This window comes from Crocuta crocuta, unplaced genomic scaffold, assembly GCF_008692635.1.
Source record: "Crocuta crocuta isolate KB4526 unplaced genomic scaffold, BGI_CrCroc_1.0 scaffold253, whole genome shotgun sequence".
NCBI lineage: Eukaryota > Metazoa > Chordata > Mammalia > Carnivora > Hyaenidae > Crocuta > Crocuta crocuta.
In genome coordinates, this window is record NW_027529451.1 from 3,578,095 (window position 1) to 3,594,379 (window position 16,285).

The window sequence follows — 16,285 nt, forward strand, 5'->3', positions numbered from 1 at the left end:
ATCAGTTAAGCATCTGACTTCGGCTCGGGTTATGACCTCACGGTTCGTGGGTTCAAGCTCCGCATCGGGCTCTGTGCTGACAGCTGAGAGCCTGGAGCTTGTTTCAGAATCTGTGTCTCCCTCTGTCTCTGACCCTCCCCTGTTCATGCTGTCTGTCTCTTTCAGAAATAAATAAAACATTTTAAAAAATGTTTAAAACAAATGAGTTAACACCTATTAACTCCCTAGGATAGTGCCTATTATGTACTAAGTGCTCATAAGGCTCCAATATTATTAGTGTTGTTGTTATTGTCAATACTGTAATTATGTGGCAACTGAAAGAAAACAGTGGCTACAATGCCATTTATTTGAACTCTCTTCCAACTTCAACCCCAACTTCAACAGGCCATGCATTTTCTGTAGCAAATGGGCTTTGAGAAACTCAGCTACTGTGTCCATTAATATCAAGAAGTCAACTTGGCTGCCATCCATTAGGCACCAGTTAACATTTCCCCTCCAATTTTCATTTGCCTAAAATGATCCAAGGAGCCATAAACTTGAAGGGAGTATTTAATTACTTCAGTAAAATAGGCCCATGGTCCTCCATGCTGGTTTAATAACTGCATTTCCATGCTTTTGGAATCACTTACAATATGCATTTTATACCAGTGACACTTATTTCCTTTTATTATTGTTCCCATTCTGTTAATATGTGTTTATCTTATTTCAGTCTCTGTAGCCTTGAAACAAGTACTTATTAATCAGAAGCCATTTAAATGCTGATATGCCATGTTCTACATTAAGGAAACTAAAAGAACACCAACCAGCCAAGTACACATAGGTGCTTTTCCTCTTAATTAAAAGCTGCTTTGTACATATAATTCCTTTCCTGGCATTTTATGTGGAGGTATTCAAATTAGATTCAATGAGGAAAGGGTAATTATAAGCATAACCAAAGCTTCATAAGAGCCCTATTTTAGGGGCTTTACCAGTGATAGATGACAAGTGGATATATCATGGCTGGGTGATCACTAATGGATTTCATTTTGTAGAATGAACTCTCTGTTTCTCAGGACTTGGAGTGGGCTAAAGACCCCAGGCACACTCACAACCTTGGAAAACATCTCCAGGCCCTTGTCTTGATTGGCTTTCAAACTTCCTGCAGGCTTTGCTGTGCATCTCGGAGCTGCACTGGTTCATGATCCAACATAAATTCTAAAAACTGCAGTACATGATGAAGTTAGTGGTAGGGGAAAGGAGCTTCCTGAAGGGGCTGAAACCATTCCCTATCAAAGTCAAGGAAACAGACCTACAAGAACTTTTAAGTAGTAATGTAAGTTGGTTTGATCTCTAGGTAACACATTGTGTGACAATAAAAATCCTGGCTACAAGAGGAGAAGGAGTCTAGGCATTGTACTATAAGACCTCCAGGGCCAAATACTTCCATTTCCTTAGCTGGTCTCTTTCATGGAGCACCCAAAAAGGTATGGTGAATCTTTGGGGGCATATATGCTGGGTTCTTAGAGAGCACCCTAGGAGGCAGACCCTGCATAAGTCTTAGAAGTAGCTTTGGTAGGGACGCCTGGGGGCTCAGTTGGTTGGGCATCTGATTTTGGCTTAGGTTATGATCTCGCAGTTTGTGGGTTAAAGCCCCACATTGGGCTCTTTGCTGACAGCTCAGAGCCTGGAGCCTGCTTTGGATTCTGTGTCTCCCCTCTCTGTCTGTCCCTCCCCAACTCTCTCTCAAGAATAAATAAACATTTAAAAAAAAGCAGCTATGGTAAATCCACCCCTTACACACACACACACACACACACACACACACACACACACACACACACAGAACACAAGCATGAGCTGTGGGCATCTTGCTAGGTTCTCTGCTGGGCTGAAGCAAATTGGGATGGTAGTGGGCAGCTTAGAGGGAGTGTGAGCAAGCCAAGAATTCCTACAGCATCCTAACACAAATCTTCATATTGTTAGAACAGTAGGAGAAGGAAGAATAGACATCTTCTGGTCCAGCTTTCTATTTAAAAAAGCGATCCAGACAGGAAAGGTCACCTGTTCTAGGATGCACACTATTAGTGCCCAAAAAGGAAGTTTAACTCAGTTTTTCTCATTTTTGGTCTTGTATATTTCCATTATATTAGGCTGATTAAAAAACAAATATTACCCAAAGTAAATTCCCCTGAAAATGGCTTCCTTCACTTCTCAATAACTCTTCTCACATTAAAGACCCTCTCTTATGAGAAAGAAACTATAAAAACTTGCAATAAAAATAGACTAGTTAAAATGGGAGTACCAGGATCTACTTTAGGAAAATCAGATGCTCATTCTCTTATGCGGTCTATGAAGAAGGTGCATTTCCCTGAACAGAGATGATGTTCAGGGACAGACCCCTAAATGGGGGTAGGGGGCCAGTAAATAGTGCACGGCAGTGCTGCCTTTGCCTCTTTCTTTGTGCCCAGACTAGTAGAAATTAAATGTTGTATGATCAAACCCAAAAGTAAACAAGGGCTTAGCAAAAATTTTCTTCTGTCAGTAAGGAGTCAATGATTGCACTCCATTTCCGGCTCATTCACTTGGCCAATACCCCAACCATCATACCTTTGGTATGGTTTAAACATTGACTGTCTTTAAAGATAATTCAAGAGGGGCACCTGGCTCAGTCGGTTAAGCACCTGACTTAAGCTCAGGTCATGATCTCGCAATCCATGGGTTCAAGCCTCGTGACAGGCTCTGTGCTGACAGCTCAGAGCCTGGAGCCTGCTTCAGATTCTTGTCTCCTTCTCTCTCTCTCTGCCCCTCCCCTTCTCACACTTTCTCTCAAAATAAATAAGCTTAAAAAAAGTTCAAGAAATTCAACAAAATTCAATGCCAAGACATTGAGTTTATCAGTTGCTAGAGAGCTCTGTAAACAAGGAATGCTCAAAAGAGTTTAGGCTGTTTGCTACTACTATGGAGTCTGGTTTGTTTTCTAGACCTTGCACCTGTTTAAATATGTTTTCCCCCCAAATTTAGATACTGCATTATGATGGTAGGCCCACCAAGACAGCTTAACTACCTAAAAATTTTCAGCAGCATAGATTTGAGGTCATGAACATTAAAATAGCAGGAAGTAGCTTTCTATAAAGTTCAGAATCATAGCAACAAATTTTTCTCTCACATCTTATCAAGTCCCAGGCACCTGCCCGTGAAATTGGCAGCAGAAAGATTTTCTGTGCTGCAAATTACAGGTTTCTCGTCATCTTGCCAACTTGCTTTGTCTCCACACCCTGGCAAAATGTGGCTATTGGCAGGCATATGAATATTTGAAAATGATTACAGTATATAGAGATTTTTGGTTCCATAATGTCTAATTGAGTAATTTAAATACTGTTTTAGCCCTAGGGGTAGATTTGCTTTCTACTTTATAATAGGTGACATGCCCTGTAATTTGAGCCCTTTGGCCATGAGTCCCTCAAAGAAAGAACTAGAACGGAGTCCTCAGTGAACATTATCTGTAATAAGGATAATTTAGCAAAATATTAATGACCTCTGTACTCATGGTCATAGCCTTCGCTCTAACTAACTGGAGACATGCAGCTCCCTGCTGCTGTAGAGGAAGGGGACAGAAAACCAGAATTTTCTAAGTATCTTGACCATTTCTAAAACGAGATTTTCCATAAAGTGTAAAGAAAGCACCCAGCCATCTACAGCAGCTGTGCTACTGGCTTGTTGCCTACGGTAAGAGACTGTGGCAGATAAGAAATCAGAAACCCAAATCCAGTTACTCCAGTTTGAAAGGTTTGTTAAAGAGTGAAAGGCTGTAGGGAAGTAAGATAGGGGGTGGGAAATAGAAGCAGACCAAGGAGACACCAGGGTGTTAGATGAAGGAAACACCAGAAGCAGCGGGCTGTTTTTTAAAATTCAAATTAGGGATTCCAGAAGATAACAGTCTCATAAGTGGTCATCAAGCCACATCAAGATAAAGTTAAAAGCAGTGAAGTCGCAGCTTTCCTGAGCTTGGCCAAGCTCTCCTGTGGCTAGTGGTTCTCAAGGGGTGACGGCAGCAGCAACATCACCTGGGAACATGTTAGCGATGCAAATTCTTAGACATCACTCTAGACCTGCTGAGTCAGGAACTCCGAGGGTAGGGCCCCAAAGCCCACATTCCGACAAGTCCTCCAGAAATTTCTTGAGGACCGCCTTCCTATGGCCTGATTTGAGAGTCAGGAATTTCCATAGGTCCTTCAAGGCAGACACTCAAGCTGAAGTGAAGTGTTTCTGCCTTAGGGCCTACCCAAGTGAGAGTCCAGGGGTCTGCAGCGTAGAACATGTAGGCCAAGGGCTGGATGGAGAATGTACAGGTGTTCAGAGGTCTTCGTGACACCGATTAGAACAGGAGAGAGGTTGACACCATTAGGGAGCACCCTTGAACCTAGACCCAGCGGAAGATCTCAACCCACCTACTTTAGGTGCAAATGGCAACAGGTCATACATCACACAAGCTACCAGACAAAGAACGTCTCCTCAGAAAGATACCTGAGGAAGAAGAAGACACATGGCAATGCAAGACCTGCAACTGTAAGGTCCCGCTGAGGACATCTCTCCCATCTCACTCCCCAGATACACAAAGACCATCTTGGGAAAGGGCAATGGAACAGTGAGGAAAGCCGAAAGTGTATGGCCATCTTATCTGAAAAGACAGTCTTTCCAAAAAGCCCATTTAGGATATTCAGAGACCTGATTAAGTGTCCAACTTTGAAGGACCAGATGTTCATCCTGCAAGGAAACTGTTGAATCATAAAAATCTGTAACTTCATTAATTGGCAGGTCTGAGTTGTTCCCATTCCTCCGGAGAATAGGGCTTATAAGGAAGCTTAGGCCAGTTTTGGAGAATAAGTAAACTGTATGCCTGAAAGCAAGATGCATACATTTGTAACTATGCTATGCACTTTTGCAGCTTTGTAGTACAGTGCTTGCATTTTTGCAACTCAGAAGGCTCTCTGGAAGTCAAAATATTTCAGTAGAGAAAGGACAGAATGATATAATTTTAAAAAGGGATCTTAAAATTGTGAGAACTGCTCATGACATTTTTGTAGTTTGCCCTTGGCAAATTCTCCTCCATCCACCCTCTCGTATAGATAAACCATCAAGCAGCTTTGCCAACAGAAGCCTGACTCAGAGCCCTCGGTGGAGGGAGCTTGGCAACATTAGAATGGTGGGCAGATTGGGAAGGGTCAGATAGGAATTCCATATTTGGAGACTCAGTTAAGCAGAATGAATATGATGGGCCTAAAATAAATGAATATAAAATAAAACAATAGGCAGGAAAACAATAGGTTTCTTTGTTACTGGGATTAGTTAGAATGCACTAGGTTTTTCAATTACTTCAATGTCAAGAGCATGATCTTGGAAAATCACACCAATGTACCTTAACTGAAAAGTATTAAAAGCTTTTTAGAAATGTTTCCAGGTAGTATGTTTAAATATTTATGAACAATTTCTATAAATGACTGCTGGCCAGTTATAATAATTAGGTGTATTCAGATGATATAATAATCTTTCCTACTCTTGAAAATGTGCTGACTATGTAATACTTACCCTGAAATAGCCTCTGCTCAGTGTGCTGACCTGTTTTGTTTTGTTTTTCTTTCTGGAAAGATTGGGTTTTATTTTTAGTTAAATTAAAACAACTTTTTAGTTGAAGTATAACTTGTATATAAAATTCACAAATCTAAAAGTGGAACTCAGTAAATGTTTACATATGCATACACCCATCTGAAGTCCACCCAGATTGAGATATTTCTAGGGCCCTAGAAGCTCCCTTGTCCTCTTCTAAGGAAATAACTCCACCCTAAGCCAACTATTGTTCTGATTTCTATTACTGTTGATGACTTTGGCCTTTTTCTCAATGGAGGTAAATGGAATCAAATTGTAATGATGTTTTCATGACTGGTTTCCTTCACTCAAAATTATGTCTTTATGATTCATCTACATTGTTGTCTTTCGTACCAGCCTGTCCTTTTTTCTTGCTGTGTGGTATTCCATTGTAGAATTCTACCATAATTCTCTTTTGATGAACATTGAGTCATTCCTATTTAACTCTTATTAATGAAACTTCCATGACCATTCTTATAGGTCTTTCAGTGAACATAAGCATCTGTTTCTCTTGGCTATAAACCTAGGAGGGAAACTGCTGGGTCAAAGGATATAGGTTTATTTAGCTTTAATAGCCACTGCCAGATTTTAAAGATGATTGCACCGATTTATGTTCTTATCAAAAAAAGCTAGCTTTTTAAATGAGAGAACGTACATTGTAATTAAAGACAGGACTTTCCCAACACTGGCCTCCATGGGATGGTTTCTCTATAGTTACTTATGCAGGACATAAGTGCTTTAGAGAGGAAAGTTGCTCACTGACTGATTCATTTTCAAGTTCAATTATGTATATATACATCAAGGAAAGATGGCTCATACAGGAAGCAATTTAATATATAAGACCAGTTTAACTCTCAGAGCTCCCTTAACCCTATATAATACTTTTCTTTGTAAACCTTTATTTTTTTCATATTGAAAAGTATATGTGGAAAATGGGGGAGGCTATGTGTTGGGGTGAGAGGTATATGAGAAAACCCTGTACCTTCCCCTCAATTTACCTATGAACCTAAATCCATTCTAAAAAAATACATGCTTAAAAAATATGGATTCACTGTGGAAAATTCAGAAAACACATGAAAATGCAAGCAAGAAGATGAAGACCAATACACTGACTGACTTTTCTCACTACATGCTTCCAGAACCTTATACATGGGAGTGTTCTGGCTATATGAAAATCATTTCTTTACAAAAGTTTTGCAACTTGGGTTTTTGGTTTTTTGGATTATTTAACTATTATTTTGGATTATTTAACTATATTCCTAGACAGCTTCGCTCATCAATAATTATAAATAAGCATAATGTTTAATGGCAGCAGGGGATTGTATTGTTCATAAATGCCCTAATTGATTTAACCATTCCCTTCCTGGTGGGTGTTTATAGTAATGCTTTCTCTTTTTAAAACAATTGTGTAGGAAGCATCTTTATGTATGTACCTTGTGCACATGTTAAATTATTTTTCTTAGGATAAATTCCCAGAGTTTAACTTCTAAGTGAAAAGTGATGCATATATTCAGCTTTGATATCAATTAACAAAATGCCAAGATACATCTCTAGCAGAATATGAGTGCAATTCCCAAACTCCCAAGTATTTGGCTGCTACATTCTTTTTTTTTAAGTTTATTTATTTTTGAGAGAGAAAGTGAGGGAGAGGCAGAGAGAGAGAGAGAGAGAGAGAGAGAGAGAATCCCAAGCAGGTTCCATGCTGTCAGCATGGAGCCTGATGTGCGGCTCAAACCCACAAACTGAGATCACGACCTGAGATGAAACCAAGTGTCAGATGCTTAACTGACTGAGCCACCCAGGTGCCCTAAAATAGTCCCATAATTCTGTTCACCACTTGCAGCTGTCACTTTGTAAATTACCTGTTTTTTCTCTTTAGTCCGTATTACTTTTGCTATGTAAAAATTTTTGCATGTAGAAAATCTATTAACAGGTCTGCTAGATTTGTTTTCAATATTTTCCTGTTTTATTTTTAGCCAATTGGTATTTTCATTATTCAAGTCTTTATATTCTTCAGTCAAATGTTGTGATTTTTTTCACATATTCTTCACAATTCTTATTATATTCAGTCCTGATGTATTTTGCATGATTGCTGCTAATTTGAATTGAATTATTTTGTTGATCGGATTACTTTATTCATTATGATATACAGTAATTACTAATTAAAATATTATTGATTAATATTTATGAAAACTATTGATATTAATATTTCTGTTGCTAGTACTCTCCCTCATCATTATTTTTAATTCACATACATTTTCCAGTTGATTCTCTTGGTTTTTTCAGCCAGATAATCAAGTTATATGCCAATTACAATAATTTTCTTTGTTTCAATATTTACAGCTTTTATTTTGTTCTGATGGAACAATGGAACGCCTTTCACAGTGGAAAAGGAAATCCCTGCCTTTTTAATTTAACTTCATTTATTTCACTATTAATCTTAAGACTGGCATTGGATTTATGATGTTTTTCTAAAATATCATATTAAGGATGTTTCTTATGTTTTCTGATTTTCTAAAAAAACTTTTTTGTCAGGAGGAGGCAATAACTTTTATCAAAAACATATGAACAGGTTTTGAGATGGTCACATGAGTCTTTAAGAAAATGGTAGGGTGATTTGTATTAATAAGTCTGAATTGTCTGTACATTCAAAGTATAAACTCTACTTTGTCATGGAGCATTTTTCTTTTTATATACCCTGGGATTGATTTACAAATGTTTGGTTGAATATTTTAGACTTTATATTTATAAGTAAGATTATAGGTCTATATAGTTTTTTGCTTGATAATCCTCTTAGGTTTTTCAATCAGAGTTATGCTAGCTTGGTAAAATAAATATGGTTTAGCATCCACTCTTTTTTGTTCTGTGAGATATTTTCAGTGGCAAATGCTATTTCTATTTTCTCCCAATAATATCTATATTACAGATTCTTATATGCCAGATTCTGTGCTGGATATTGGAGATACATGCATAAGTATATGATGGCTTATATGAAGACATTATATGTCTATGATGGCTTTTTGAGAAAACATTATAGTGGAATGTGTTCCTTGAAAGTTTGAAAGAATTAGCCTGACTGCATTTTTGGGGAATGGAGGAGAGCACATTTAGCCTTTGACCAATTTTCCTATTTCTTCCATTTTATTGGATATATTCCTGTTTTCTACCTTTGTTATTCATATTTTCTTGGAGAATTATTCCTCTCAAGGAGAGTTTGGTGTTGTCCTTTAATAGATTCATCTTCTCCATCTATGGTTATATCTCAGCTCCTAATCTGCATGTTTCAGCGTTCTCTCTTTTTCTTACCTTTGAATTCAAGCATGTTAGTGTATGTGTGTATGTATAATATAATACAAAGCAAGGAATAAATGATCTTCCTGTCAGTACATAGTCTGTTTCGTCACATTATCAATAATTTGCCAATTCCACAAGGGAATACATTGAAGGTAATGTGTTTTCTAAAGATCCCTGTGCTGGGGGCCCCTTGGGCAAAGAACTTGGTTCTTGAAAAGAATGTGAATTTCTTCAGATAAGGAGCCGCATTTCTTGAATCTGTCCCTGGACCTGGGACAATGACTCTTATGTGGCAGGCTTTCAATAACAATTTGTTGAATTGAGTTCTCTGCTGAAGGGCAGAGAGCTTGATGAGATGATTTCTTGAGGTGCATTACAGGTTTAGGAGCTATGATATTATATTAGAAGTGCAATTACAGTGATGAGAAAGAAAGTACTATTAAAAGAGCTAAAAGACATCCTGGAAATTTGTAAACCAGCTGAGTATTCCTTCCTATGAATCATCCAGCAACATTCTCACTTACTCTTAAATTAATCTCTTACTAACTACATTATTGGGAAAACATTGAATTCTTTTATTCTGAATGTTGTAAAGCCAGTTCTTTTAGCTATCACTCTATAAGGGAAAAATGAAAGAGTTTAACCATATGACCACAAATAAATAACAAGTTGTTTCATGCTCATTTTTAAATGAATGAATTTTTTGGTGGTGTATTTTTTTGTTAGCCGGTTTATCTAAGCTCAGCCTATAGTGTGTATACAAGGAGGTAATTCACATGATTTTGAAAAAGAGATAAAGGAGAAAAGATCTGACGTTTCAATACATTCACAGTTCCCTATTAAGTATTAACTTGAGAGTGGACTTGACAAGTTATGAAAGTAAAACATATCTCTGTATTATTTTCTCTTACTAACACACTGATCCATGGCTGTCCTAGTGTTTTTGTTTTCCCTCATGGAACATTTTCTTCCACATGAAGGTTTTATTTCCAAGAGCAACACTTAGTGGCTTTATTTTAGAATTTTCATTTATTTTAGCTACGAATGGTAAATATTTTCTTCCACAATCATCCACAGTGAATAACTGTGTATTGTCAACACTAGATTTGGGGCAAGTTGGGCCACATCCAACTCTCAGGTAAATAATCACTCACTGAAAATTCTGTGGAGATATAAGTATATTGAAAAACTAAGTACTATAATGATCTCAAAAGGAATACTGGTCATATTAGGTAGTATTTCTTTTTTTTAATGTTTATTTGTTTTTGAGAGAGAGAGACAGAGAGAGAGAGAGAGAGAGAGAGAGAGAGAGGGCGCAGATGAGCAGAGGAAGGGCAGAGAGAGAGAAGGAAGCAAATAATCTGAAGCAGGCTCCAGGCTCTGAGCTGTCAGCACAGAACCTGACACAGGGCTCGAACCCATGAATTAGGTGATATTTCCTAAGCCTATAGATTTTTGAAGGATCTTACCAATTTGTTATACAGGCAAGTTTGAAAAACAATATCATCCAATTTAACTTACTGAACTATTGTATTAAATTTTTAAAATTATCATTCTTTTGATGCATTTAGTAATAGAGACTGTCATAGTGAAAGCACTTCTACCTTAGACCCAAGCCCACTTTACCTTTTAAGATGGCAGGGTAATTGGTGAGCAACCTACCATGTTTTCATCTAGATATTTCTCTCTCTGAAACTAAGTTTTCTCTTTGAAGTAAAACAAATGCATATGATCATCTATATGTCTTACTTGATTAAACATAGTAAAGCTATCCTGCAGAACCTTTTCTAAAGGCTCTTCTGGCTAAGAGATATAGAAGAGCATACATTGACTGAGCTCCAGGCAAAAGTGATCACAAACTTTTAGGGGAAAGGAGGTCATGACTTGAGGTAAGGAACTCATTTGTGATAGCCAGCGCTTACGTCACTTCTAATAGGATGGATTCCCAAAGGGATTTTTTTTTTAAAGTAAAAACCCACTTCAGTTCTCAATATCCCATCCTGGAAAGAAAGGGAGAGGAATGTAATGCCTAAGGTTTCTTCTAGTTCAGATATTTGGCGATGCAATGCTTTGTTTTCTTGTTTTTGTTTTTGTTTTTTTTGAATGCTCATAACTGGTGTTCTTACTTGGAGCAATTGTTGAGAAAAGAAAGGTAAACTGTAGCCTGGATGACGAGGATATTTGAGGAAAAGAGCACGAGGTTGATGGTGCAGTAGATAGGGATCATCATTCAGTGCGGTCTGGGGCCCTTGGCTTGGTTCAGAATTGATGGTAAGAAATATATATGTATGGCACTAAACTGAAGAAGCATAAATCAGAAAACGCTAGTGGACTCTGAGTTTCTGATTGTCATTTTGTGGAGAAGCATGAAAGGCACTTTAAGTCTGAGTTCTTCCACTCGCTTTCCTTAAATGACAACACTCACTAATAGACTTGCGTGATGTTCCTGAATACCAGGGCAAGCAGATTTGTTTATGTGGAATATTATCTGCACAAACCTCCTTCTGAAGCCCCGAGGCGTCCCCCTTTTCCAAGTAATCCACGTTATGACAGCACTTCGGCATGAGAGAGAGTTTTCCATTTCGTTGCTTGCTAAATTGAAGTTATTTGATAAATGGCGTGTGTGCCACACAATGCCATATACAAACGCTGTGATATTTGACAGAAAGCAATTTCAAAGCTTTTACTTTTACATTTCACGTTCTTACAGTCCAAGTTACCTCAGGAAGTGGCTGGGGTCTCATGCCATATGCATGCCAACACAAGCTTGAGTGTACAGGGCAGATGGGAGAGAAGTGCAAGTTTTTGTTCTAGTTGCAGACAAAATAAGACAAAGAGAATCCCAGTTGTGAATTGTGTATTCATCAGCCACGCGCTATCGAACTTCACTATGCACTTCAAATTTGGAAATTTTATCGGAACTTAGTCTTGCATGCTTTTCAAAAATAGGATGGGTTTTAAGCATCACACTGACACCTTTTGAAAAATAACGACAGTGTGTGTGATAGACAGTTTATACTTTGATCTTGCTTGACTGTTCTCTTCCAAAAAACGTAGCTCTTGATGATCACCAACTTTAAAAAAATGCTGTCAAATTATATGAGTTTCCCCACCTTGTGCTATCACATTGTTTTCTTACATTTTTGGTGTATCACTTGTCAAATTTAACCTTCCCTAGTAAGAGAAAAATACCTCGTTAACTCTTGAAAAAATTATATTAGGTAAAAGATGATGGAAGCCCTTAAGTAACAGCTAATCATCAATCTCGATTGCAAGTCCATAACTTTGTGTTCATGTGATTTTACTCGCAAAGTGAATGTGACTGTATCATGTTTTCTTCTCTGTTATTCTGTTTCCCAATTCAAACAATAAAGTGAAGACCAAACACAAATGCGGTGAGGTTAACAGGAAATGCGCGCGCACACACACACATACACACTGCAATTCAGGAATTTGTGGGAACTCCATGTTAAAATAATCATTCTTTGTGTTCCAGACATAAAATAAGGTCATTTCTTTTGCTGTGCAAATTCTCAGAACACTATTGAATTGGTGGGAAACAGGAAAGCTACTGACCATGATGGAGAACGTTAGGAAGGCCTCTCCGCCTCTTGATATTTTTCTCATATAATGTGGAAGGGATCTCACATGGTGAAAAGGAAAGTGCGTGGACCCTCAGGCCAAAGGTATCTGTGCCCAAAACTACCTCTGCCACTCAGGGGCTGTGTCATCCTGACTGAACTACTCTGGCTTTCCTGAACGTTCATTTCCTTCTGTGTAAAATTGCCAAGGATCTACCCAGTAGATGGAGTGTTAAAATTAAAACTGATAAAATGTAAACGTTGTGCCAGATTTAGTGAGTCCTCAGTAAATATTATTCCTTTTCTGTATTTTCCAACTACTACTTGTAGAAATTCTGCCAACCGAAGGTTTTAAGCACTGAAAGGTACCTGAGGTCTTCCACTATCAAAAGTTACTGAAAGGGACAAGGATTTAACCATGAGGAAAATCAGTCTTCCTTTTTTGAAGTATGACAGTTGATACTTAAATGGGTGGCTTCCTGGCAGAAGTGAAACAGAGGTAACCCAGCATATATGGGCCTTTTGTGAATAATTTTTCATTGTTAAAAAGATACATGTTGGGGCACTTGGGTGGCTCAGTCGGTTAAGTGTCCGACTTTGGCTCACGATCTCGCTGTTCCTAAGGTTGAGCCCTGCGTTGGGCTCTGTGCTGACAGCTCAGAGCCTGGAGCCTGTTTTGAATTCTGTGTCTCCCTCTCTCTCTCTCAGCCCCTCCCCCACTCACCCTCTGTCCCTCTCTCTCAAAAATAAATAAACACTAAAAAAAAAAGATACATCTTAATTTTAGGAAAAGATACCAAAATAGAAAGAATTTTGTTTTTCACTTCAGTTTCATGGTCCAAAGACCCATTTTGGCACTTTCTTGATCATGACATTGGTTTCGTATCTCTTCATTTACATTTTTTTCCTGGAAATTATTTCTCATTTTTGGAAGTGAGCGCCAGATAAAAATAGGTTTATTTCCCTCTGGCATACAAGATTTGGGCTCACATATAAATTTTGTGTGAATAATAGAATGTTAAACCATTGCTCCCCTGAGCTTGTGAGCCATCCAAATACTTTGGATATGCAACTATTGAAAAGTTAGACTTTATCATTAACTTAAGTGTTGGCCCTGCTGGTCACCGAGTATTATCAATAATCAGACTCCAGTGTTGCAGAAAGCCAGCATCGAAGGATCTGTAATTCTTCATAAAGTAGCTTTTAAGTACAGGTTTTAGAGTTTACAAGATGGTTATCATGTTCCATCAAACCTCAAGTTAAATTTTGGAAAGAAATTTCAAAACTGTTAATGTCATCAAGGATTGAGTAATTTTCAATGTGAATCATACTTGTTGACTTAGCCTAACCAGCATTTAAAAATACCATAATTAAACAATAAACCTTTGCATAGTGACTTTGGGGAAATCTATGGATTGCAAACATCAGTTCCTTTCTGGTCGCTCCCTATGGAATCAAAACGAAAGAGGGAGTGATATGCATCGTATCTTCAGTGGGTTTTTTGTTCCTATTTTAAAGAATAGCTGCACCTGTGTGATTCTGAAATCCTGTCCATTCTTATATGGATCATAGCATTTCTTACTTGTCTCTTCACATTTTTATTAATAACATTTGGGTTTTACACATACATGCAATTTTTATAGCTTGTTTTACTTTCTCTGATGGAAAATCAGTGGATACTCATTGTAGATTATGCAGAAAATACAGATTATGCAGATTATAAGGAGGTAATTTCAGCACCAGATGTAATGACTATCATTATGTTAAAATGTTTCCTTTCCTACATTCTCTGATTTTAGCTTTTGTTCTCATTTTTTACATAGTTGAGTTTATATTAATATGCAGCTGTATAATAATATACTGTCACTTTGCCCTCTAACACATATGTTTCTCCATCTCTTTAAAATGCCTTGAAAACATTAATTGATGCATATCATAGTATATACATTTATTTAAACATGCTTTTATTTTTAAAGTATTAGACTGTTCCATTCTTTATCTTCCTCCTATTTTTTTTAACATTATAAGTAGTATGGCAATAATTATGTGCATAAACCTTTTTTCTGAGTTTCAAATTTCTCACTTTTTAATGTATTTCTCAAAATTACTCAATGAGTATAGGTATTTTAAAACACATTGGATTCTGAAAGGATTATACTTGGTCACTCTCCTGTGAGCATTTTGCAATCACGTTTTCTTACTGCCTGACTGTTTTTAAGACCTCTGGTCTTCCTCCACCCCTTCCTCTAGTAAAACGTCCTTGAATGGATCAAATGACTTCACCATCAGTTTCCTTGGTTTTTCAGTAGAGTGTGAAGCTCAGAAAGACCAGAAGGCACATTTGGACATGATGTACCTAGAAAAGAGAGAGAAGATAAAACATTTAAAAAAAGATAAAGGAAGTTGTTGATTTCTCACTTAAAAACAGCATCTCATTTGAATCATAAAATAGAATATTCCTATTTTTGGTATATTTTGGTATTTTGGTAGTAGGAAAAAAACACATTTAGCTTTTTATTTATTCATTTATTTTGAGGAGGGGGCATAGAGAGAGGGAAAAAGACTTTCAAGCAGGTTCTGCACTGTCGATGCAAAGTCTAATGTGAGGTTGGAACTCATAAACCATGAGATGATGGTTTTGACTTAAGCCAAAGTCAAACACTTAAAACAACTGAGCCACCCAGGCACCCCCCCACCCTAAGCCACCCCCTCCCCCACAGCTCAAAGATCCTTTTAGAGCTCTCTTTCATGCCCTCCCCCAGAGTCAGAAGGGTTTTTGTTTTCATGTTTCTACTTGTGGCCAGAGTTTGCTCATTTTCATTGCTGTATACTATTCTATTATATAAATATACCACAGCTTATTTATCCTTTCTATTATTGATGGACTTTGAAATTATTAGGAATTGTGCTGCTATGAACATTTTTGTGGATGTCCTTTGGTGAACATGTATATATATGTGCGGGGAGCATATACATAAAAGTCTAACTATTGTATCTTAAGAGATGCATAAATTTGGCTTGAGTAGCTACTTTCAAACACTTACTAAAGAAGTTGTAGCAGTTATATATGCTTCTACCAACAACGTATGAAAGTTTCAGTTGTTCTGCATATTCACTAGCATCTGCTGTTTACCTGTCTTTTAATTTTACCCATCCTGTTTGGTATGTTATAATATTGTACTGTGATTTCATTTTATTAAAATTTTTTAGATGTTAATTTTTGAGAGACAGAGTATGAGCAGGGGAAGAGCAGAGAGAGAAGGAGACACAGAATCTGAAGCAGGTTCCAGGCTCTGAGCTTTCAGCCCAAAGCCCTATGCAGGGCTTGAACTTATGAACCATGATATCATGACCTGAGCCAAAGGCAGCTACTTAAGCGACTGAGCCACCCAGGCATCCTAATATTGTACTGTGATTTTAACTTGTACTTTCTTTATGATTAATGAAATTGTTCAGTATTACATATGTTTACTGGATGCTTAGAAATCTTTTGTCATATGGCTATTGAATCTTTGGATTTTTAAGTATCTAACTTTTTCTTACCAATTTGTTGGGGCTTTTTATATGTTCTAGAAACAAGTCTTCCTTTAGATATATGCATTGCAGGTGTCTTACCTCATTCTGTATTTTGTTCTTTTACATTTATAATGGTGTCTTTTGATAAATAGAAGTTCATAATTTTAGTATAGCCAAATTTATCAGTTTCCTTCATAGTTAATCCTCTTTGTGTGTTAAGAGACCTTTGCTCACCCAAGGTTCATAAAGATATTCTTCTGTGTTTCATTTTA

The 16,285-nt window shown here is 37.4% G+C and overlaps 1 protein-coding gene across 1 annotated transcript in view; it reads left to right on the top strand.

Moving 5' to 3' along the window:
• LRRC3B (leucine rich repeat containing 3B) overlaps positions 1-16,285 on the top strand; it is a 294,459-nt gene that overhangs the window by 88,021 nt on the left and 190,153 nt on the right. The window lies entirely within an intron of this gene.